Here is a 25,832-nt window from a genome sequence, read left to right as displayed (position 1 = left end):
TATTATAGTAACCACTTCTCATTATTGGATATTTAGATTGCTAATTTTACTTTGAATATCATTGACATAAGCAAACTTGTATTGAAATCATTGCATATATCCATCCTGTGATTGATTCTCGGGATAAACCTCTCAAAGAAAAATTGTCAGGACAAAGGATGTTCACATTTTTTAAGGTTTCCAATATGAAATGAAAATCATGTTAGTCTTTGAAACCAGTGCTCTGTCAATTGTTTGTTACCATCAACTTATACAGAAGTTTTGATTAAGGACATAGACTTTGAATCTCAAATTGTGAAAATTATTGGCATATCAGGACTTACTATTCGCATTCTAAGGGAGGGTTCGGGGATTCCTTTTCCCTTACTGTCAACAAACGTGAAGCACTATTATCATATTTACATTGAGAAGAAATATTGCCACTTGTTTTCCTTTGCTTTTGTTCTAAGTAACAAAAAACAAAATACAGGAAACAGTAATATTAATAAAAATCGTACTTATGTTACTGCGATTACTATTAGTAGGCAGTGTGCTAAGTGACTGTGTTTATTTAATCCTCACAATAAAGCTATGGTTTACATGGCTCTCATTTTACAAGGCATAGAAAAACCAAGGCACAGAAAAGCCGTACCTTAGGCCACCTGGTGAGGAAGCAGCGAAGCCAGGATTCAAATTAGGTCTGTGCAATACCAGAGTCCCATCTCCTAAGCAAAATCCTATACTCCCTTGATCTCCCCCAGCTAGGAGCAAGGGTAGCAGTGGTGGTAATCGTATTATCATTCATTCATTCATTCATTCATTCAAAAGATTACTGAGTGCCTAATATGTGCCAGTCTCTGCCAGCTACTTGGAGATTGCAGTGAACGTAGCAAACAGAGCCACTAACCTCGCCCTGCTTGCGGTCTGTTAGGGAGGGCAATTATTTAGGTGGTAGTTACCCTACCCTAGAGTACACAGAGTGTTATATTGGGGGGATTCCAGGCTGCCACACAACTGTGTGTTCTCTGCCCTTCTAGTACTTTCTATTCACCTTTATTGACCTCGATACATTGAAAGGCAAATATTTGTGTATGTGCTGGCTTCGCCCCTTAGACATCGGGCTCCTTGAGAACTGGCATGTTATTTACTTTTATGTCCCTAGAAATGAACGTATTTCCAGAGAACATAGTAGGTGCCTAATAAATGTTTTTTGAATGATTGATTATTATAGCTTGTCTCTAGTTAAGGTAAGCAATTTCTGTGTCACTCTTCTGTTACTCTCAATGATATATTATTTTAAAATGAGAATGTTAATTATGTGATTTATGCTAATCAACCTAATTTCTCAGAATTAAGAATAATGTAGTTCATTCACTATCTCATTCAACAAATGCTTTCTTCACTTACCACATACAAAAATATTACTTTGTATATTGCAGGAAGGACGGAAATAAATTAGGTGCTGAGCTCACATTCAGGATTTTGAATCTAATAGAAAAGGTAAGGTAATGTCATAAACAATACTGCAGTGACCGTTCAGGAACTTTGTGTGTGTGTGTGTGTGTGTGTGTGTGTGTGTGTGTGTGTGTGTGTGTGTCTGCATGTTGTTACTGCTGCAAGAAGTTCTACAGCCACCCTTGGAAAGAATGACTTTATTGGAAGGAATGGGGCAGTGACTCATTCTCCTAGAAGAAGGCTGGGCTGTCTTTCAGTCCTTCCTAATGACCATCGAGCTTTGCAAATGAATCATTGGAGTGTGGAAGGAACCCTCTGTGTCGGATGATCTTTCAGGGCAAGGGAGACATAGTTTGCAGTGTGGGGGTAGGTATTGGACCCCACTTGAATTCAGAGGCTCTGATGCAGAAAGGCCTCAGAGGAAGATGGCTGTGTGGGTACCCGGATGGACTGACATTAGGGCTCAGGCCTCAGGAATCTGAACAGAAGGTGAGTCATAACCAAGCTGGTAATGGGGCAATGAAGTCATGCTCAGAGCCGCCCTCCTTCCAAAGACCAGGCTGGCCAAGGCAGGGATTCACCGTGAAGCAATAGTGATGGGCAGAGGCGGGAAGACCCCAACAGCTCAGCAGTGATGCTGGACCGGCAGCTGGGGTCAGGGGCAGACTATGATGCCAGAGTTCTTCCCAGTCAGGCCTTCAGGGGTCCGGAGCTCTGCAAAGTTTAGGAAACCCCCGCCTACTTCCCCTATATGTAAATCAAAGTCAACATAACACTAAGCCGTAAAATGTAAAACTTTGTGTGTGCTAAAATCAAATGCCCTCTTTCTATATTTTCAGATGAAAAAAGAAAGAAAAATATGAACCTTCTTCGTCTTGCTGATGCCCCGGTTTTGCTGGTGGGTGAGCCTTTGCTTACTTAACTCTGTGTAAAGGGTAAGCATTCACTCGTCCCCTCTTGAGGAGGGAACACTTGGGACCTATTTTCTGGGCTCATTTTCCTGGATGTTCTAGGTTGGCAAGTAAGCTGCATCAACAGCAGGGTTCTGGACTTCTTGCTGGTCTAGACCTGTTCTGTGTTTCTAGAACACAGTTGTCATTTAATGCGAGAAGTGAACAGTATGGTCTTATTCATACCCTGAGCCGTGTGAAACAATCCATATTTATTACACCAAAAACATAAGAAAGGGCTAAGAACAATTTGAGAAGTTTAAATAAATTGCTAATGGAAACTTAGAGAATAGAGGTAATACCATTCATTAGGAGCCTGAAAGGATTTCTGGAGGAGGTTGTCTTTAGGCTTTAAGGGTGAAGGCAGGGCAGGAACCACAGGAGGAGGAGGCAGGCAGGAGCTGTGAAGAAGGACCCGCCCTGGAGGGCCCACCAGACAGGCTGGAAAGACACCCATGGCTGTGACGGACGCACCGTTTGGAAAAGCGTGCACTCGGGAGCCCTGTCACACCGATGGCAGGGGAGCCGCCTGCCCTCCTGCCTTCTGGCCTCTTGCTGCTGAGCTGTTCGAGTCAGAGATCCAGCATCGGCCTGGAAAGAGTCTCCCCTTCCTCCTGCAGTGTGCCCCACACCCAGGGGCTCCCCACAGGGCACTGCGCCAGCTGGCCAAGGAGAGGGGGATTACAGGGCAAAGAAGGGTGGGTTTGGAGAAAAGCAGCAACAGATTGATCACTGGCACAATGGCTGAGGCTGTGTATATATCTCAGAATGATGGGAAAAGTACCTTATGTTCTAGTTCAGGTGGTAAAGTATCAGAATAAAAGTTATCTGAGGAAAATGGAGAATCTTCTTTCCAATGACCTCCTCAAGGTGTAGCCTGTCTGTACCTAAAGCCCCTTGTGTGGCAGCCTCTAGGGTTTCCCCATAGGGCTTCCACCATTATAGTGTATGTTACTTAGTTATATTCTAGACTGCTTAGTTGTAGTCTAAGTTATAGCTTATATTGCTTACATTTATATTGCTTAGCAATATTTTATGTTACTTATATGTTAGTTATATTCTAGATTACTTAGTTATATCTTATATTACTTAGTTATGTCTTATATTACTTATATTCTATATTGCTTAGTTATATTCTATATTGCTTAGTTGTGTTTTACATTGCTTAGTTATATTTTATATTACTTGGTTATATTTCATGTTACTTGGTTATATTTCATGTTCCATAGTTATATTTTGTTAGTTATGTTAGTTATATCCTAGATGACTTAGTTATACCTTATATTGCTTAGTTGTATCTTATATTACTTAGTTATGTCTTATATTACTTAATTATATATTATATTACTTAGTTATAGTCTATATTGTTTAGTTATATTCTATATTGCTTAGTTATATTTTGTGTTGCTTGGTTACATTTTATAATGCTTGGTTATATTTCATGTTACTTGGTTGTATTTCATGTTACATAGTTATATTTTATGTTACTTAGTTATATTATATGTTAGTTATATCCTAGATTGCCTAGTTATATCTTATATTGCTTAGTTATATTCTATCTTACTTAGTTATATTTTATATTATTGTTATATTTTACTGGCTTGGCAAACTGCCCTTCACTTTTACCAGTTAAACCCTGTTTCCGCAGACGAATATACCTGAAACATTGCACCCACCAACCTGCATCTGCTCTGTTCTCACTCTGAAATCCGCACAGTATTTGGCTTATGGTCCTCATGACTTTTTATTTTAAGTGAATTGGATCCAAGTGAAAAGTAGTCGATGAAAACCACAGTCTTTGCCGTCAGACTGGAGGGCAGATGCCAGAGGTGTCACTTAAGTTTGCTGTGACCCTGAGCACATTACATAACCTTTCTTAGGCAGTGTTCTGGTCCCTGGAACGAGGATTTAAAAACCAAAGAACCTATCTGGTATGGTTTCTGTGAGGATTAAACGAGACTGCACAGGAAACATTTAGGTTGGCACCTAGTAATTCTTCAACAAATGGAGCTCTTATTAATAGAGGGCATTTCAAGTTTCACTGAGTCTTAAAATGAATGGAAAGAAAACAGATTTTTGGTGTGGTCTTCAAGCCCTGCTTTCCTAAATAAGATTTCAGAAAACGAAAGAGCAAAAAACACAAGGGCCTCACAGCGAGAACTGAGTTCTTGACGAGTGACTAGTAAAACTAGGAAGTTCATTCCACAGGGGTAATAACAACAGGGAGTTTGAAAAGGAATAATCTGATCGAGTTTGCATTTCATCAGACTGTGTTAGAGGCCGAATCTGTTTTACTGTCTCATTTATGTGACAGATGGTGTGACAACTTATTGAGCTGATAAATAGTTTTCAGGTATTTAATCAGAGGGCAATCATCTTACTGTATTTCCCCTCGCCTAATTCGAAACAGATCCAGCCCTTTGTCCGGAATGTTTCCTGTATGCGTCCTGCCAGTCAGCGGGCCGGGCTGTCGCTGTCAGACTGTGTGTCTACAGCAGACTCCTGGAGAAACAGCATGCTTATGTCACGAGCCACGTCTGTCATGGCAGGATTCATGTTTCTCCTCAGGCTAATCATATCTGATGCAGGCACCAGGCCTTCCCCCCTTAAAAGCGAGGATACCAGCTTGGGAAGAGGTGCCTTCAAGATCAAAACCGGGTCTGCGGCAGTGACATGCGGGTTTGTGAATCGGGAATGGCAGCGTCAAATCTCTCCTGAAGCGAGGAGACAGCCGTTGGCCGGCAGAAATGGAGCACGGGGCGTTGCTGGCTCCAATTAGGGAGACACGATTTGCAAAGCGGCCATGTTCACGGGCGGTGTTCCGTGAAGTCCTGTACAGAACGCTAGAAAAACCACCTAGGAAGGAACAGGTGACGTGTGAGATACAAGCAGGTCTGTGAGTTCGGAGACGAGAGCAGAAAAGAGTTGCCTCTTCCCACCTTTCACTTTGAGGAGAGATGGTTTTGCTCTGGACGGGCTGGGTGGTTTTTGTTTCTATTAGGGATAACAAGGGAGCAGGAGCTAAGAACTGAGATTCAAACCTGGTAAGATGATGATGGTGATGATAATAATAATAATAATAATAATAATAATAATAATCACTATGTTCACTTAGGGACCTTAAAATAATTATTGTTTAGAGGCTCAAATACTAATAACAAAATAGTAACATATTACTTAACATTTATTGGTACTTATTATGTGCTAGTCAGTCTCTCTTAATCCATTTAATCCTCATTAAAAACCATGCGAGAACTTTTCACTACTCAGTTATTCCTTGACATATTGGACGCTGGTTTAGCCCGCACTCTGTCTGTGACACATGGTTCTAGCTATTTCTCACAACACCAAGAGGCAGGTGCGGTCATCCTCTTGCAGACACTCAGAGAGGGTAAGTGGCTTCCCGAAGCCATCCGGCTAGTGGCTGGCAGGAGCTTCGAATTCATATCCAGCTCATAATTTTTCCTTCATCCCAGACTACCTCTCAACCCACGCCCCCCACCCCCAACCCGATGTTTCAGTGTATTTACTTTCAGTACAGGAGCCCTTGGGGAAGTCCCCAAGCTCACTGTCCCCTCATTTGTGTCATTATCCTTTGTGCTGAGAAGTTAAATGGGAGATGACATCAAATTCCTCAGATGACACATCAGTACATTCCAGTTGAATCGTGCCCAGCGTGTTTCTCTTTATACTGGAACCTCAATAATATAGTAATCCAGTCATTCGTTTTCATCAGGATTTCAGTAACATATAGTCCACAACTACGTGTGTGGTGAACATAGTATAGTGTTGTCAGATCAGAATGTTGTACACTTGAAACTAGCGTAACACTGTATGTCTGTACTTCACTTTTATAGACATACATATATACATACATCTATATACACACACACACACAGATACACACACGCACAGCTAGATATAAAAATAGCACTAAGAATCATGGCTTTGGATCTGTTCGTGTTTCCCTAAAGCACAAGCTTTCCCTGCCTGTGGTGTCAACAAACATCTTCCTGTCTAAGGGCTGAGGAATGGAAGGTACAGATAACCTAACAGGAACCATACTTAGGGAGTCCTGAACAGCGCCTATGTTACAGTCATTTCCTTTATGTCACTGGGGAAATTCAAAATAGAAGTTCATTGTGATTTCAGATATTCATCACGGATGTGCTTATAGAAAAACCTATCTGGTGTAGTAAAATTAGGATGATACAATCTTTCTGATCATTTCATGCCTGTCACTGAAATGTATTTTGTGGAAAGTCTGATGAAATCAGCCACAACTTTTTTAAAGAAACAGTCCCATCTACGGTTTAGACTATGTATGTTTAGACATGTGTAACAGTGAAAGTGAATTAGAAAGTACTTGGTAGACTTTATTGTTTTCTCCCATAACTATGTCTATAAGCAAACTAAATTCAACGACCTCTTTTACTAAACTCTTCCAGAATTCTATTGGTTTCGTATTTACATCCATTCTTCTTTCATTAAATAAATGAATGTATAATCACGATTTATGATTATACTCTGTTTTGCCTTCAGAAGGAAAATGAGGCATGTATACATTCTGATGGGAAGTGAAAAAAGAAAAATAAACCGATGAGGTGATATGTATAATGAAGAGCAAAAATGTGTGAAAAAAATTAAGGTGAAACCAAAATTAAGATTAACATACCAGTCGCATGCCATGAGGTCCTAAGTGGATGATAAAGATGGGCCATAAATTTAGTTTTGAACTTCCTGGTGGCCAAAGCAAAAAAGACATATTATCATTAGTTTATTCATTCAAGGAAAATAAACTAATCTGCTAGTATTTGCTAGGTGCCCTTGAGGGCATTAGAATCTTCCAAAGATTATCATGCATTATTCAAGAGATGCACATCTTTTCCTAATGTTAAGAGCTGAGGGAAAGTCCTCTTGTGGATCCTTATAAAACAAGTCTAGTTGATGTTTCTATTGTGCAATGACAAATAATTGCAGTGAGTCGATGAGGTGGTGGTAATGATGTGTACAAAGTACAGAGGGAATGCAGGAGAAGGACATGTGAGTCAGCCTGAAGAAATGAGAGTCCTGATGACTAGTTAGCATGTAGGTCATTCTTGAGAACTGATGAATTACCCAGCAGAGCTTTCTGGTATTCCAAGCTTGCAAAGAGGACAAGTACACAGGAATGTGTACATGCCAATGAATGTTCAGGGCTTCCTAGTAGTTCAGGTTTGCATTTGTGTAAATTTTGAGCAACAGATAATGATGGATGGGGAAGCAGGAAGTCAGATCATTAAGTGCCTTGAGTGTCACCCAAAATAAGTAAAACTTGGTTTGCTGCAAATGAGAGCTATTGAAGAGTGACAATCAGATCTGTAAGTTAGAGAGGATAGAGGGGGAAAAAATGCTGAGAAAGTTGGGGAAAGATTGCCTCCTGAAAGGAAGAAAAAGGAAGTAGTGTTAACAGCCGGGGTCAGAGGCGATTATGTAGGCCTTGGCCTGTGGAGGTCAATCATAGAACGAGAATGATAAGAGTAGATCCAGGAAATATTTAGGAGCACGGATATTCATGCACGGATTGGGCTGAGAAGTCTCCACTCACACTGATGTAAACATGGGACAGTTTCATCTTTCCCAAACAGCTTCTAATTATCGACTTTCTTTTTCTCCTGAGAAGCAGACTCTGCATGACATCTTAGTATAATTTCATAATATTTTGGTCACTTGGGCTCTTAAAAAAGCTTTTTCTGCTCTTCAGAATTCTCCTCCCTCAGCACAGACAAGACTTGTGGGAAGGGGCTCCTGGTTGGTTCTTTTCATTACCACCCCTCCGTTTTCCCTCCCGTCATACCCCTCAAGCCCCGACCTGCCAATGGCAGAGTGTGAGGGAGGAGGGACACTGGCTTCCCTGAACTGCACAAATTGCTCCTGACAGGCACACCATCCCCCTTCTCTTGGCTACTTCGTCTCAGGGCAAAGCTGTCCGCAGACAGACTTCCACCTGTCGGTCCTCTTTTGTGGGTACATTTGTTTTGTGGGTGCATCCCTTGCAGTCCTCTGACCTGGGAGATCTGGCTTGGCCATGAGCCAATTCCTCCCTCCCTAAGGCTCTCCCATACCTCCCAGACGCCCAGCAGGAGATCTGTTCACCCCCCAGTTTTCCTGCTGAGGAGGACCCCTGAACCACGGAATGCCCCTGGCCCATGGTGGGGTGGGGTGCTGGAGCCAGAAGTGTGACGTGAGCCTCAGTCCCCGGTTGAAGAAGGGAAACGTAGAGTCACACATCCTTGCATGGGAACGCGGACTGCATCTTCAGGCTCCCTGTCTTGGCTGCCCCTTTCTTCACACCCAACGCCATTGGAGGTTCTACCATTTTGATGGCTCAACAACTTCCAGACAAGCATTTTTCACCAGTCCCCACTCAGTGTGACATGGAAAGGGAAGGTTTTGACACCTGTCATCTTGTAGGAGAGGGACGGAAAAGGTGAATATTCTTTATAGAGAGAAGTGAGACCTGAATGGGAGGGCTACCATTCTCCAAACTCTGCCTGTCCCCAGAAGGTGAGGACCCCTTCCTCCTGGTCATGCTTGTGCCTCTGGCTGATAAAGACCACCGAAGCAGCTTCTCTTGTACTGGGGGAAAACTGAGGGTCTCACCGGCAGAAAGGAGACGTGGTCCTCACCGTAATGCCTCGCCCTACTGATTACTTCCAGACACGGGAAGCAACGTCAATCCCTATCTCACACAGCATTTTGTTATATAACTTCTGGAAAGACTGAATGTGAATAGTAAAGAGCCATATAAAACGTCTCCAAAATTTTTTGCCCTGGGAGACTGAAGGGGTAGTGGCATAATCCACCCGGGCAAGTGACACGAAGAGATGAAGTTGAGGGCAGATGACAACGTCCTCCATTTTAGACGTGTTTAGTCTGAGCTGTTTTTGGCAGAACCAGGTGGAGGTGTTCAGACGCAAGTTGGTTCTATGTATTTGTGCCTCCAAAGGGAGAAACTCGGGCTGTAGGTACAGATTAGTGGCTAACTGGCTCGGAGTTGAAGCTACAGATACTGATTTCAAAACCACAAGCTTCTCCTAAACTGGAACGAAAACTCCGTTTCTCTCCCAAATTTGAAAATTTTCATAGGATTGTAGAACTTCACGAGGGAAACACCTCAGATGTCATCTCTCTGGTCCCGCTGATTATCTTTAGGTAAACAGTGCCTATCAACACTACTGTAGTTAAATATTAGCTTGGGCATTTAATTATCTGAACAAACCCCAAACAATGTAATTGTTTTGTATTATGTTTAAAAAAAAAAGCCATTCCTCATAGAGATGCATTTGTGTGGCAGTAAAGATTCTATAATGTTTGTTTCGTGTGATCAAAGCAGCAATCTTACCCTCTGATCCTAGTATCATTCCTTATGGTTTGGGAACTTAGCAATTAAGACCACAGATTATTTTCTTGGTACCCATCACTTTGATAAATCTTAGGCAGCTACATGAGTTCTTTAAAGGAAATAATAAACCTAACAAATATACCTGAGTGACCATTTCAGACTATATTTATCCCCTGAAATCTAAAGCCTTCATTAGCTTTCTCCAAAGAGTTCTCATAGAGAGTTAGAGCATAACTTCAATTGATATTTTCCAAATTTTATGAGATCCCTTACTGGGAAAGAGTCACAGACATGTTTTTTTACTGAATGAGATTAAATTACACCAACTCTTAGAAAGAGAATGCTGCATTCCTATCGGATTATTCCCCCCCCCCCCTTATATCTTTAAAACTCCCTGGGCAATTTGTCCAGATTGTTAGAAGCCTGCCCAAGTTAAGTGGAATCAAAATTTCCCCAATTTTGTTATGATCTTAATCCATAGGAAAATATTTGTCACCTAATTAAAGCAATTCCTTTAAAAATAAAATTTTCCTTTTTTTCTAGTACCTCTCTCTCTCTTTTTTTTTTTTTTTTTTTTTCATTCAAGTAGGCTCCACACCCAACATGGGGATTGAACTCACAACCCTGAGATCAGAAGTTGCCTGCTTTACCAACTGAACCAGCCAGGTGCCCCTAAAATTAATTTTCTGTACCAGTTTAAGACAAGAAGCTTTTGGCTCAAATTTATAATTTTTAGTATTTGATGCATTGGTATAGGAACTTTCTGTAGTGCTGTGTTAAAAAATGTGAATGACCCTATAGTCAATTTTATACAACTGATCAGATTAGCATCATAATAAATTACTGAACAACCTATAGGTTTTAGAAAGGACTAAACTGAGCTGGCTCCCAGTGTAATTGCTAGCTGCCTACCATATGATTGCCAAGCCACAATTTTAGTTACAAAGTAACTGAGTTTGAGGAACTACTTAGACATTGGCTATATTTGTAAGAATGGCCTGATCACCAAATAGCGGTGCCACTGGAAGAGATTATTATAGCCATCCAGGAATTTAAAGATTGATGGATGCTATAGAACATGGGATACCGGTAAAAAGCACAAATCCCAGAATTTTGTGGGAACCATTATGTAACGTAAATCAACTTGGGGGAAATTATAATGTCGAGTGCCATACTTTTGACTTTTGATCACAGCATATAAAGAATTCAAATCAGATAACCTATGTTCCAGTTACTTGACATTTCACAGTAGTGCCAGATTTCAACAAGTTGTACCTTCTGCCGTGTTGACATGAAAATATTATGTTCCTAAGACATGTCAGAAACACACTTTCGGAGCGCTAGGTAAGCATGCATACAGATAGCCTTTAAATGTACCCCCACGGATGGGGTCTCCACTACATTCAAAATGGCTATGCCATGCTTCCTTACATAGTTCATTCCTTTTTAAATGCTGAAAGTTTCACTTGAACTTTCCTAGATGCTAGGCTTTCTTCCAGTTTTCACAAATTATACTGATCCTGCCTTCCAAAAACAATGCAGCTACGTGTCATCAGGAAACACTAGTTGAAATAGAAAAAGCCCAGTTTTTCAAAATATCTTCAGCTTCTCTTTCTCTTGACATTTTCTGTCTCTTCCCCTACCTAGTGTCCTCTCCCAGGAAACTCTCATCATCTGATTAACAATGACCCTATGTATTCACAGAGTTTAGTTATAGTTCTTACTTGTTACTACTGACAAGCCATATCATGGATAAATGCAAAAATAATGTAAAGCAAACTGCATGAACCTAAAAGCATAATTTTCCCCGATAGAGGATTATGGTGACATACGTGTTTCTGTGTGTGATGTATAGATATTTTCATTACCATGCGTTTGCCCTCATGAATCAAATGAAAATATTACAAACATCAGGAAGTCTTTCATCCACTTAGAAAAATAAATAACATTTTCTCTTTAAAAAATTTTGTCTTTCCCTGTTTTTAGAGAGAGAAACAGCGAGCACAAGTCAGGGAGATGGGCAGAGAGACAGACAAAGGGAGAGAATCGCAAGCAGGCTCCATGCTCGGCATGGAGTTTGACACGTGGCTCGATTCCATGACCCCGGGATTGTGACCTAAGCCGAAATCAAGAGTCGATGCTCAACTGACTGAGCCACCCAGGCGCCCCAACACTATTCACTTTTCGAGGTTCTGATATTTCGTTGTGCCTTGGGAAAAAAATGTGAGAGTCACAGTGGTTAATACAGTAGCTGCTGTATTTAGCACTTGGAACGTGGCCAGTGCTAGTTGATACAGATACTGTAAGTATAAAATACACTCTGGGCTTCAAAGATGTAGCATGAAAAAAAAAGAAAAAGAATGTAAAACACGACCTGAGCTGAAACCAAGAGTCAGACACTTGACTGATTGAGCCACCCAGGCACCCCTATTTGCGAGTTTTAGAAGCCTAAGAGCATGAACAAGATTTGGGAGAATAAGCAGTCCGAGTGATCTTGTCTTATCTCCAAAATCAGATGAAACTTTCCCAGGTTAGGGGGCGGGAGGGGGGGGAGGAAGAAACGCAAGAGAGTGTAGACAGGATAATATCCCTGAGAAAGGACCTGTGCCCTGCATTTCATCTAGGCCATCAGCCTGGGAGTGGAGACGGGAAGTGAAAGAAGTCACACACAGGGGGACTAAATCTTACACAAATAAGGTGGCAAGAGCCCAGCGTTGTGGCTTTAAGCAGCATGACCCTGGGCTGTAAGACAGAAATGGTCAGATGGGTCACTGGGGAACACGGCCTCAGTTAGCTCCACTGTACATCCAGAGGCCCCATGGAGTCATGAGACAGAGCACCGTCACGTTTCCTGTGCCCTTGGGAGGAGTGGGGAAATAACTGAAAGACAGCTGGACGTGGAAAGGCTTATGGACACGGGGCAGGGATGCCCAAGTAACACTAATGTGGACAGAGAACCAGGGCCAGACAGATGAGGTGCATCTCATCAGAGGATGGACGAGCCAAGGCCAGGGTTTTCTGAGAGCTGACTGCGGTTTCAAGAGTTCCTAAGGAGCACGTGGAGGGCTCAGTAGGTTAAGTGACTGACTTCCTCTCAGGTCAAGATCTCAGGGTTCGTGGGTTTGAGCCCCACGTCAGGCTCTGTGCTGACAGCTCAGGGCCTGGAGCCTGCTTCGGATTCGGTGTCTCCCTCTCTCTCTCTGCCCCTCCCCCGCTCATGCTCTGTCTCTTTCTCTCTCTCAAAAATAAATAGAACATTAAAAAAAAAAAGTCCTAGAATATATATGCAACGTGGAGAGAAAAAGATAAAAAGGGAAACAAATAGAAATTAGGCTGTTTGAGCAATAGAAAGGAATGTAGATTTCTTGTATTCTTGCAATGGAATTTAATCTCATGAGCTTCCTATCCTCTGTATGATCGAAAGAGTAGCAAGGGTCTTGAACCTGCTTACAGTTCTGGATGATTTCAGAAAGTTTTGTTTGGTTGATCTTATAAGCATGTATCTTACCCAGTAACAAAAAAATAAGTCAATACGTGTCACTTTGGTGTGTCTCTAGTGGCCAGTCTAGTGCCTGATGGCCAATCCTAGCGAGACCTGAGTAATCTCTCCCTCTCCCTCTCCCTCTCTCTCTCTCTCTCTCTCTCTCTCTCAACCACTGCCCCTCCATTTGCACCAGCGTCTGCTCTCTTTGTGCCTGTTCCACATCCAGTGCTGGTGCGTTTCTTTTAATGGCCTCAACTTTTTTAAAGGATTGTTTCAAACAATCAAAAAGTTTGGAATGCTAGGACAGTGCACACTGTATTCACAGATCTAACAATTCACATTCTGCTATATTTGTTTTACATCTTTCTCTACATGAACACACTTTTTTTTTCTGAAATGTTTGAAAATAGACTTCAGACAGCATAATTACTTTCACCCTTAAGTTCTTCAAAATGAAAGCCTTCTGTTACATCAGTGTAATAGCATTAACGTTCCTAAGAATATTAACAAAATCCTGGCTATATCTAATATTCAGCCCATATTCAGATTTCCCCACATATGCCAAGGATATATGTTTGAGCTCTTTTTTTCTCTAAAGAAGAATTCAATCTAGTCTCATACATTGTATGTGCTGTTACATCTTTTCAGTTTCTTTTAGAGAACAGTTCCCTCTACACACCCATCTTTTTTTTTTTAACTTTTGTTTTTAGTTTTTAAAAAGTCCAAACCATTTTATCCATAAAATGTTCCACATTCCAAATCTGCTTAATTGCTTCCTCATTGTATTGTGTAATATGTTCTTCTACCTCTTGTATTTCCTATGAATTGAAATTTAGGTCTACAGGCTTGATTAGATTGAGCGTAAACCTTGTGGCAAGAATAGGTCATCAGTGACATTGTATATTTCATGTTGTTTCTCATGAGGATTGACACAATGTCACATTGGCCCTCATTTGAGCCCTTGGTTGTTAAGGTGGTTACAATCAGATCTCTACTCTACAGACCGTTTTCCCCTCTGCAGTAAGTCAGTCATCTGGGAGGTTATTTTTCACCTTTCCTAACTCCGTTCGTCTTTCTTTCTTTCACTGTTTGGTTCCTAACCTGTTGCTCACCTCAAGGAAGTTCTATTATCTCCCTGAAACTTTCCCCCCGTCCATTAACTAAACACAAACATAAAGTTATTGTAAGCGTTCAGGGAGGCGCAAAGGGTGTGAAACAGTTTTGTAAACTGCAAAGTATTTTGCAATTGTGAGTTATTCTTATTCCAGTAAAGAAATGGTTTCAGATGGTGCTGTGAGTCGCCCACTCATTCAGGGAAAGCAGTGGTGTTCTGGTATCTGCTCACCAGCCAGCTCTTCAAATAGAAAAGCCCTGATGTTTAAATTTTGCCACTTTCTGCGGTGTTAATACTCCAATCCTGTCCGATTTCAAGCTACCAACTTGATGTCAACCAGGCTGCAAAATTCCAGAATATTGAACAATTGGCTCTTTCGAGCTTGAACAGCCCAGTTCCACACACCACTGAGGGGATGACAGAGGGAGGGTTGCCAGATTCAGAAAATGAAAATACAGCCAATATTTGGGACGTATGTATACTAAACAAGTTTCTGTTGTATCTGAATTCAAATTTCGCCAGGTGTCCTGTATTTTATCCGGCACACCCTATGTGGTGTGTGTGCGTGTTTGTGTATGCGTGTGCACACGTGTGAAGTATAAGTGAGGTACCTTAAAGACAGATTTCCATATTCACCCTCTCCCAACAATCTCAACCACAGAGGCTCTTCATGTATTTGGTTTATTTGCATTTTTTCCTTCCCTTCTTTTCTTTGGTTTTGTCAGAGAAATGCTACACCAGAATTTCCCCAATTTATGCTCTGCCTTAGTACGGAGTCTTCAAGGCAAAAAGGAGGTTTTAAGACGAACAATTAAGAAGTTTCTCTAAGTAATAAAATGAACAGTATTTTAAGATTCTAAATCATTTCAAGAAGACTTTACTTGGACCAAACTCAATTCCAACACTTTCCAAAACATAGGTAACTAAACACAAATCAATCATCATTACTAAAAAAAATCTAGAAATTAGAATTTGCTTTAGAGCACGTGTAAGAAAATGGTTAATAAACCTGTTAGTTACAACGGCCCCCTTACAGATAATAAGCTTTAGTGGCAATTTAGGTGAAGCAGTTCCTTTCGAGATTATGCATGTGTAAACTAAGCTGAACACCTGAGTGCGTCTCCACCTGCCACACTGGGGTAGGATATCCTCTGCCCAGATATTTATGTTAAAGAATATATATGAAATTGGGGCACGTGGGTGGCTCAGTCGGTTAAGTGCCTGACTTTATTTAGCTCAGGTCATGATCTCCCGGTCTGTGGGTTCAAGCCCCTCATTGGGCTCTGTGCTGACAGCTCAGAGTCTGTGTCTCCCTCTCTCTCTCTCTCTCTCTCTCTCCCCCCCCTCCTCCACTAATACTCGGTCTCTCTCTCTCTCTCAAAAATAAACATTAAAAAACATTAAAAAATATATATGAAATATATATCATATATATAAATATTATTCATCTTCATGGGGGGGAGAATAGGAAGAAAAGGTATGTTTGTTGTTGTTTTGTGGTCTGACTGGGCTCACTCCCCCCAGGAAAACACGCACTTGATCGTATGATTTACTAAGGCATTTGTATCCGTTTACTAGGGCCTCCTTTACAAGATACCGCAGACTGGGGGGGCTTAAACGGTGGAGATAAATTTTCTCACGGCTCTGGAGGCTAGACAGCCAGGATGAGGGTGTCAGCAGGTCGGGTTTCTTGTCCTCAGCGTGTGCATGGCCTGTGTCCTGTGTGAGCTCCCATCTGGTGTCTCTTTGTGTGTCTCCCCCTCCTCCTCCTCCCCCTCCCCCCTCCTCCTCCTCCTCTTCTTCTTTTTCTTCTTCTTCTCTTCCTCCCCCTCCTCCTCCTCCTCCCCCCCCTCCTCCTCCCCCCTCCCCCTTCTCCCCCTCCTCCTCCGCCTCCCCCCTCCTCCTCTTCTTCTTCTTCTCTTCCTCCCCCTCTCCGCTCCTCCCCCCTCCTCCTCCCCCTCCCCCCTCCCCCTCCTCCTCCTCCTCCCCCCTCCTCCTCCTCTTCTTCTTCTTCTTCTCCTCCTCCCCCTCCTCCTCCTCCCCCCCTCCTCTTCTTCTTCTTCTTCTCTTCCTCCCCCTCTCCCCTCCTCCCCCCTCCTCCTTCCCCTCCCCCCTCCTCCTCCCCCCTCCTCCTCCTCTTCTTCTTCTCCTCCTCCTCCTCCCCCCCCTCCTCCTCCCCCTCCTCTCCCTCCCCCTCCCCTCCTCCCCCCTCCCCCTCTCCCCTCCTCCTCCCCCTCCTCTTCTTCTTCTTCTTCTTCTTCTCTTCCTCCGCCTCCCCCCTCCCCTCCCCCCTCCTCCTCCCCCTCCTCCTCCCCCCCCTCCTCCTCCTCTTCTCCTTCTCCTCCTTCTTTTAATGATTTATTTTTGAGAGGCAGAGTGAGACAGACCATGATGGGGAAGGGGCAGAAAGAGTGAGGGAGACAACATCGGAAGCAGGCTCCAGACTCTGAGCTGTCCGCACAGAGCCCGATGTGGGGCTCAAACTCACAAACCGTGAGATCATGACCTAAAGTCAGACGCTTAACGTACTGAGCCACCCAGGCGCCCCCCTAATCTCTTCTTCTTACAAGGACACCAGTCATAGTGTATTGGGGCCCACTCTGCTGGCCTCATTTTAACTTCATCACTTGTGCAGAGGTCCCATCTCCAAACACAGTCACATTCTGAGCTTCTGGGGGTTAGGACTTCCACGTATGAATTTTGGGGCGGGGGGTGGAGTGGGCACACAATTCAGTCCATAACAACATGCCTCCCTATAGTTATTCTAAGGAGATTCGAGTTGTATGTTTTTAATTCTTTCTTCCCAGGGAAAGAGTCCACCATTCAACGATTTGAGTCAACACACACACAGCCCAGATGCACAAAGCCCTCCAGCCACTCCCTGCCTCGCTCAACACACAGTCTTCGTCATCTCCTATAAGGCTGCGCTGCACCTGCTCTCCCCAGCCTCCCCTACGCTCTCCCGTGATCTCCCTGCTCCAGTGCCGGGGCCCCTGCGCGGGCCTCCCACCTGAGGGGCTGCGCACTCGCACCCCCGCTTTGTGCAGTGCTCCTTCCGCACTCCCTCCCGCCTTCGGTTCTTCCTCCTTGAAACGTCACCTTCTCCCGAGAAGGTCCCCGACCAACCTTCTCACTGATAGTCCTCTGTCCTGATCTTCCCTAGTTTTTTTTTTTTTTTTTTTTTTTTTTTTCTGTAGCGTTTACCAATACACTTAATATTTTATTGGTTGATCCTATTTGGAAGAATACAATCAGTGGTCAGGAGCACAGGCCTTGGAGGCAGCGGGCGTTCGTCAGGGACGGCTGCCCTACCCTCCCAGGGTTGGTCTTGGGCAACGCTCTTACCCACGTTGAGCCTCAGGGGACCGTGAGAAACTGAAATTCATTACCTTCTGAAAGGGGTGGCCAGGCGACAGCAGGGGGATTCAGATTTTGCAGTCCGGGGTTCAAATCCGGGCTGAGACAAGGTGTTGCAACTGACTGACCAGGTCTGCTCTGGAAAGAACGGTGGCGGGCCGTCACAACTGCGGGCGGAGGCCCGGGTGCCAGGAGTCGGCCTCTTGAGGGTCCTGGGTCACGTCATGCTTCTCTGTTTTGTCTTCCCTGCCGCTGCACGCAGATCATCTTTGAAACCAGTGGTCACAGAAAACGGTCACGACTTAGGTCGCCTCTGCGAATGTTAGCGCTGAAAAGAAAAAAGAAATTAAAAATAAAACAACTACAACCGGAAGCAAGTTGGAAAATCAAGAATGAATCGCCGCTGGCTTGAATACCTAATTGGCCATCTACTTTGTTTTGTAATTTCACTGTCCGTTTTCGCCCTGCGTTTTCAGAAGCTTCTTAGAAAAGCGTCGGAAGGGGGCGTGACATGATCTGGCAAGGCGGTGGCCCCCTCATCCCCGGGCGATCCGGGTCAAGCCCCCGGGGGTCGCCCGCCCCGCCGACGGTGTACCTTCCCCGACGGCCCACCCGGGACGGGACGGAGTCCCGCCGGCAGTGAGGCGCGGCCACCGACTCACCACAGGGACTCCTCACAGAACCGGGAGGACGACAGGCTGTGGTGGAAGCGCCGGCCTCGCCGCCCGGGGCTCACGCCGTCGGTGACTGCGGGAGACGACACAGCGCCCCCGCGAGGAGACGCCCGAGCTGGGCGCGTGCGCACCACGAGGAAGCCAGGGGCCCGACGGGAGGAGAAGCCGGCGGCTGACCTCTGACCCGAGGAGGGTGACGTGACGTGGCGTCGGGACGCCGGATAGACCGCGTCCACGTCGGACGCGAGGGGAGCTGCCCGCGTTGAGGCTGGTGGTAGCTGCGTGGGCGGTGCCCCCTGACGGATGCCGCTGACCTGAGCCGCGTGACTCAAGGTAGGCTGTGGTGACGGGCGCCCGGGACGTGTGACGTGATGGAGGGAGACCCAGCAGCCCACCCCGGCTGTGGGAGACCGGGGCGGGGGTGGGCGGGGGGGGGATCTGACGCGCACCTGGGGGACGGGGCGCCCTTCCGCTCGGAGAGGGAGGCTGGGCGGAGGTGATGTCAGAGGGCGGGACGTGCCGCCTTCCGGTCCAGTCCCTCCCGGCCTCCTGCGGCGAGCGTCCCCTGCCTGCTCGGAGGTTGATGGGCTGTGTCCCTGGCGGTGGTCCCTGTCCCCTGCTGCCCAGCGCCCCTCAGCGCGCCGGGAGTGGGGCCTACACCGCGCTCTGGGAGACCTGGGCGAGGCCACGCCTGAGTTTATAACCCAGAAAACCGCCGCCATCTGACTTGGAGGAGCACGGCTGACCGGGCCCACCCTCTGGGCGCAGGGCCTGCAGACAGCCTCCTCCCGAGGCTGTCACCGCCGCCATCTGACTTGGAGGAGCACGGCTGACCTCTGGGCGCAGGGCCTGCAGACAGCCTCCTCCCGAGGCCGTCACCGCCGCCGTCTGACTTGGAGGGGCACGGCTGACCTCTGGGCGCAGGGCCTGCAGACAGCCTCCTCCCGAGGCCGTCACCGCCGCCGTCTGACTTGGAGGGGCACGGCTGACCTCTGGGCGCAGGGCCTGCAGACAGCCTCCTCCCGAGGCCGTCACCGCCGCCGTCTGACTTGGAGGGGCACGGCTGACCTCTGGGCGCAGGGCCTGCAGACAGCCTCCTCCCGAGGCCGTCACTGCCGCCGTCTGACTTGGAGGGGCACGGCTGACCTCTGGGCGCAGGGCCTGCAGACAGCCTCCTCCCGAGGCTGTTACCCTTCTGGAGACAGGCTTTCTTCCTCCCGCCTCCTCCCAGCGAGGAAGTGCCTACAGTCTCACCTCTTAAATGACCTTTTAAGGCCTCGCCAACCTGAGCCAAGGAAGGGACGGAGTCAGCACTGATTTCCTAAACTGTTACTCCAAGGGGAGTAATTGCAACCTGCCTTATTTTTCTTCTAGAAAGAAGTAGTAAAGGAATCCCATAAATTGGCAAGGAGGAATACCTTCTGTCTCAAAAGGGGTGAGAACTGTAGTAAAACAGTTAAAATAGCACAAATTAAAGTTGACTGGAATCTCCTGTAAAATCAAAGCAAGACAAAGGGTAGTAAATATCACTCTGAAGAAAACAACACCACCACCACCACCACTGTCTTTCCAGCAATAACACCGATTAATAAAAATTATATCTATCAAGCAAACAGTATTTGGGTTGAATTTAGTATGTTTTCTTAACTTCACTCTCAAAAGGAAAACGATATTTTTTTTTTCTAAACACGCTGATGCATCCTGAAAAATACAGTTAAGGTGCTACCTCAAAAGTAGGGTCACCCCAACTTGAGACCACACGAAATAGAAAGCATAGTTATTTCTTAATGTTTTTACTGTCAGAATGTGAATAGTGTCATATAAGTACACGGTGTCATTTCCCAACTTTCCACATGAGACTTCCCTCTGTCCCATTTTTTTCTCTCAGCTGCTCAGGTTGTGTCTCCTTTCTACATGGTCACTCAGTAGTCGAAAAGAAAGTCACTTTGATTTTACCCAAGGACAAGTACCATGTTCAGGCCTCCGTTGCCAAGACATGCGTCCTCCTTACGGCAGATTCCCGCAAGTCTCCTTGTCAGTTGAAAACCTTCAGAAAGTTGAATCTGCGCAGGGGATGCTCACAGTGACATCTTCCATCCAACGACTGCTTTGAGATCGGTTGTTTTGTGAGTATGCAGGGCGGTCTTTCCTCTGCATTTTGTGGACACTTATGGTTCGATTAAATCTCCATGAAACTTTAACCTAATCGTCGCTATAACAGGGATGTTGGGAGCATGCTTTGGAATCAGAAACCTGAATGTGAGCCTTACCTCTGCCACGAATTAGCATCTTAGTCATTTGCTCTGCATCTCAGTGTGTCCATCTGTCACATGGGGACGTATGAAGCATTTGCGTTTGCAGCAGTAGTGAAAAACAATAAAGTGCCAATCAGTATTTACTGAGACAGTGGTTATGAATACTATTTTTAATATGCCGATAACTGATTTGGAGAAGTCAGAAATATTTTCAGGCCTCAGCACTTTCACCTAACGAGGTGTAGGGGTTGGGCTAAGTTGTCAGTAATGCCCTTTAAAAGCTAATAATTCTATGATTCTAAGGCAGGGGATACAGGGTCTGAAAGGTCTGTTACATAGTTTCTATTCAGATATTAGGATAGGAAAAGACAGGATAAAATAGGCAGAGAGGGAAAGATTAGGACCTGAGGTCCCTGGGTGGGGAAAGACATATTTTGGAACAGTTCTGGGAGTGTCTGACCACAGCACACTCCCTTGGTTGCAAGGTTCCTCTTAAGAATGCAACAGACCCCACCTACCCACACTCAGGTTCCCGTGAGGAATTTGACAAAAGACCTGACTAAAAATAAGTAGACCGTAAGATGTTGACCCACAGGGAATGGTATGGCCATAGACCACCCCTCATACAATGGAAACGAGCCAATCAGGAATGGACAACCCAACACCTACAACCATCCAGCCAGTGAGGGTAGGACCTGAGAACGAACCGGGGGAAGGGGAGGAGGGGGTGCTGACCAGAGCCTTTTGAGACAAGGACCCTTGCCTATAGTCACGGGCATTCACTTTCTAATGCCCCCTCTCTATAAAGAGTGCTTTCCTAGTACTCTTACTCTCTGACCTTATACTCTAATAAACTTTCACTTGCTGCTCATTTTGTGTCCACCTCTTTGTTCTTCGAAACGGCAAGACAACGAATCCTGGGTATTGAGGTCAAAAGTCCTGCAACAATATCTACGCAGAGTTCCCAACTCCCACCCTTAAAAATAGTGCATGATAGAAGTGATGTAAAATGGTGGAACGTGCGTGCAGAGGATTTCGGGAGACATGTCCTTAGCTTACACTCAAGCCAGATAGTGGCCAGCTTTGCCCTTTTGTCAAGTCACACACATGGCGTATGATCTCCATTACAGGTGCACTGGAAGCTGTGCCAGCTTACCGTCTTGTGCCAGACAAAAAGTGAACAATATGATGATTTTAGCAGCTTTCGCAGACCTGTCACGGAGTTCCAAGACTCCCCGTATGCTCCAGACTTGGATATACGCTCTAGCACAGTGAGACTGCGGTCAGCACACCAAATGTTACCCATCAGGCTTAATGTACAAGACCCAATGCCAATGATCAACTTTACCCCATTCCTCCCGGGAAACCTCTGATTTCCCTCAAACTTAATAAAAGAGACGTCCCGGAGAGTCTTTCAGCACTTGGTAGACAAAAATAACAAGGCACAAGTTATGTAACCTTCAGCAAGCTCTTAGGCTAAGTTTACAGCATTTGGTAATCTCTAATTTGCATGTGCTTTCTTTGGATTTTTAAGTCTGTCCGGTTTTGTCTGGCTTTGGAGCATCATCTTTGGAAGGACGGCAAACAATTCTTTTGAAATTGTGACAAGTGTCACCGACCCACTCGGATGGGTTGGAGCCGCACTTTTACACCTACCTTCGTTTTTCAAACAAAATGCCGGAGTGAAACCTGTAGGGATTTATGAGGAGTGAACTAAAGATTTTCTTTGTCTGTTTCCTTTGACCCAGCGTTTGAGAGCACTAAGTGATGTGGTTAGCTGTGAGTGTGGCTTGGCATCCAGAAAAATGTTTTATACTCTAAAGTGGGCAAAGTCTCTGACTCTGGTATGATAGAACCCTCAGTGAAATGTATTTTGGCAACATTGTTATTTTTGCAGTGTTTAGTATTGTTTATTGTAGCCTGCTTTTTGGTGGATCTTTTATATTTATGTCTCTGTGTCCTGTGATGGCTTAAACATGTATACCTTTCTTCCTTTGAGATGGCCAAGCAGTTGTCCACTGAAGAGGTACTTCCTGGTGATTCATTCATTAATAAAATACAAAATTCTTTTGTAAACTCTTCTTGGACAAATTGATGAAACTTAAAAAACTGTTTTCTTCTGAATAAAACAACTTTTGTTCGTGTTTAGATATATAGTAAAAAAAACCCTCAGTATTTCATTCCATTTTAAACCAGTTTCCTTGTCCTACTCATTTTATGTGGAGCAATTGAATACTCAGAGAAGTGAAATAAACTTATAGGCTTTATAGATCATTTAGTCCATTATAACTTTTTATAAAATCTTAGAATTACTTCGATCATATGAGTTTATCTGGATAAACATATATCTTTAAGAGCTAAAAGTATTCTTAGAGATAGATATCATAAGACTAATTTTTCCAGACCTGTGCGTTGTTCCTTTGAAATCTAAAAGTACGTCGGATGTATTGTCAACAGTATTCACAGCATCAATGTAAGTGCATTCTTGAATAAGATCTTACTTGGTGTCGATACATCACATGGACCAGTACAAAATAAGAGCAATTTATATCCAAAAGGTGTGCTGCTTTGGGAGTGACAAAATAATATTTTATAAATATATTCCACATATAATTTTTTTAAATAAACACAGATCATCTCAATAAGCTCAATATGTTTTTATTGATTCTTGTCCCATCCAAATGTTTTCGGGGAGCTTCCTGTTTCTCTGTGGGACCTCAGTGTATGGCAGATCTGTCCTGGAGGTTCTGGAAAGTTCATCATCCTCTAGATCCTCGTTTCCATGTGTCAGAACAAAATTAACCTGTCCTCTGTCTTTTTCCCTCAGTCCCTCATCCTGCTAAAGTCATTATGGGTGACATGTTATACTTTTAAATAGCACATTTTTACATATTTCTGAAGTTAATGCTTTCATGTAAGAAGTGGGCAGAAGTCTCAGACTTTTTTCAGGCCAGTTGAAAAGAGAGCTTTGAGCAGGTAAGCTGGTTTATTATTTTTTGAATCATACTCTATTATGCTGCTACTTGCCATTTACTGTGCATTGATCTACTTTGGAGAGAACTGACGTAAGTATGTGTAGAGGGTCAGATAATTTTCCAGGACTTCTTGGCCACTGTACCCAACGAATGGATGTTCGAATAAGAGAAGACACATATCACATGGAGTTTGGACTTGGCCCACATTTGTACAAGGGTGTCTCTGTTTCAGGGAGGAAAAGAATGATGTATACATGGCTGGCACTTTAAAGAAACACCAGCCTGTCTAGCCAGCCATTAGTGAGGTATGCTGTTGACTCAGTGGAGGACTTCCAGGTAAGCACTGGTCTGTCCTTGAGTTAGCGGTGAATTAAGCCCTAACCTAGGCCGGGCAGTGCCCAGACGGCAAGAAGGTACTGAATGTTGTCTCTCCATAGGGTCTGGTTTGTACCCAAAGTTAAAAAGAAGTGTGCAGAGGTGATTTCAGTACTTCTGAGATTTTAAGAGGATAAGGGTATAGTATTATTATTTTTTTTAAATTCAACTTAGTTAACATACAGCGTAGTCTTGGCTTTAGGAGTAGAACCCAGTGATTCGTCACTTACGTATAACACCCAGTGCTCATCCCACCAAGTCCCCTTCTAATGCCCATTGCCCATTTACCCCACCCCCACCCACCTCCCCTCCAGCAACCCTCAGTTTGTTCTCTATATTTAAGTCTTTTATGCTTGTCTCCCTCTCTGTTTTTATCTTATTTTTCATTCTTTTACCCTATGTTCATCTGTTTTGTTTCTTAAATTCCATGTATGAGTGAAATCATATGATACCTATCTTTTTCTGACTAATTTCGCTTAGCATAATACCTTCCAGTTCTATCCACGTTGTTGCAAATGGCAAGATTTCAAAGATCTCGTTCTTTTTCATCGCCAAGTAGTATAGTAGTATTCCGGTGTGTGTGTGTGTGTGTGTGTGTGTGTGTGTGTGTGTGTGTACCACATCTTTATCCATTCATCAGTTGATGGACATTTGGACTCTTTCCACTAATTGGCTATTGTTGATAATGCGGCTATAAACATGCTTCGAATCAGCATTTTTGTATCCTTTGGGTAAATACCTAGTAGTGCAATTGCTGGGTCGTAGGGTAGTTCTATTTTTAAACTTTTTGAGGAACCTCCATACTGTTCTCCACAGTGGCTCACAAGTTTGGATTCCCACCAACAGTACAAAAGGGTTCCTCAGGATAAGGGTGTATTCTTTTCAAAAAGCACTGAATTTGGAAACAAGTGAAACATTAAGAATGAAGAAAGCCCTACAAAGTTAGTTATTACAGATCTCACATTCTGTTTTAGGCTCCACCGCTGTGATGGTGCAAATGCATCCATGAATATTCGGGACCCTACTTTGTCTGTAGTTCACCCCCTCCCACCTCAGAGGAGCCCTTCCCTCTTCCTGTCCTTTTCAGGCCAGTGTTCTCAGAAAGCTCATGTTCTCTTAAAATAGTTCTCATCTTAGCAGGCTGGTTGTTGAGATAAGTTGACTGTTGTCCCAGGCAAAGACCATCAAAATCTGTAGGAATGATCTCTGATTCCAGGATTGAGTCTCCAGGCCATGAACTCCTTTAAACACAATAGGCTCTCCTTAAAACACAATTTTAAACACAATAGGCTCTCCGTAAAAAGGAAAGGCCTTTCTGAAGAGTTTCTCAGTTTATATTAAAAATTCAAAAACTACACTGGCAAGTACAAAAAATTCAACACGTTCCACTTTCTGCCTTCACTTTATATAATCCCACATGGCACAGCTTATCACATCATCCTTTCTTCCTTGGCCAATGGGTCTTACTGGTTCCTGATGATAAGCCACCTTCTACTTTTGTTCTTAATTTCCTCTGTCCTAAGCCCTTCTTGCTTCATTTAAAGCCCAGCCCAAAGGCCATAAAAGCTTTGTTGACAATCACTGCACTCAAGAAGACTTCGATTTCCAAATGTCTATGCTCCCAGGGTCTAGCCCATGAAGTTCAGTACTTGCCAATGGACGTGCTTTGTAATAATGTAATAGTACTTAACAATATGCTTTTCATATTGAAGGCACTGTTTAGGTGCTAAACAAATGTTACTTAATCCCCCCAGCAATCATATGAGGCAGACTTTCTCTTTTTTAGAAAAGGAGGGGCAGAGACTGGGACCCTCCCTAGCAGTCAAAGAG

At 44.2% G+C, this 25,832-nt stretch overlaps 3 long non-coding RNA genes across 5 annotated transcripts in view; 2 read left to right on the top strand and 1 right to left on the bottom strand.

Moving 5' to 3' along the window:
- Positions 1–17,880, bottom strand: part of LOC123576386 — a 64,557-nt gene extending 46,677 nt beyond the window's left edge. For both annotated transcript variants that reach the window (XR_006701355.1, XR_006701356.1), the window contains exon 1: positions 17,756–17,880. This is a non-coding gene — a long non-coding RNA (uncharacterized LOC123576386). The remainder of the gene's footprint in view (positions 1–17,755) is intronic.
- LOC123576385 lies at positions 1,544–7,001 on the top strand. Its single transcript, XR_006701354.1, has 3 exons — positions 1,544–1,923; positions 2,274–2,369; positions 4,795–7,001. It is a non-coding gene; the product is annotated as an uncharacterized LOC123576385 (long non-coding RNA).
- A 20-nt stretch (positions 17,881–17,900) lies between the features above and the next one.
- The window catches only part of LOC123576383, a 126,866-nt gene continuing 118,934 nt past the window's right edge, over positions 17,901–25,832 (top strand). For both annotated transcript variants that reach the window (XR_006701351.1, XR_006701350.1), the window contains exon 1: positions 17,901–18,730. This is a non-coding gene — a long non-coding RNA (uncharacterized LOC123576383). The remainder of the gene's footprint in view (positions 18,731–25,832) is intronic.

The sequence above is a fragment of the Leopardus geoffroyi genome, chromosome D2 (genome assembly GCF_018350155.1).
Source record: "Leopardus geoffroyi isolate Oge1 chromosome D2, O.geoffroyi_Oge1_pat1.0, whole genome shotgun sequence".
NCBI classification, from domain to species: Eukaryota; Metazoa; Chordata; class Mammalia; order Carnivora; family Felidae; genus Leopardus; species Leopardus geoffroyi.
This window is presented reverse-complemented; position numbering and strand designations above follow the sequence as displayed.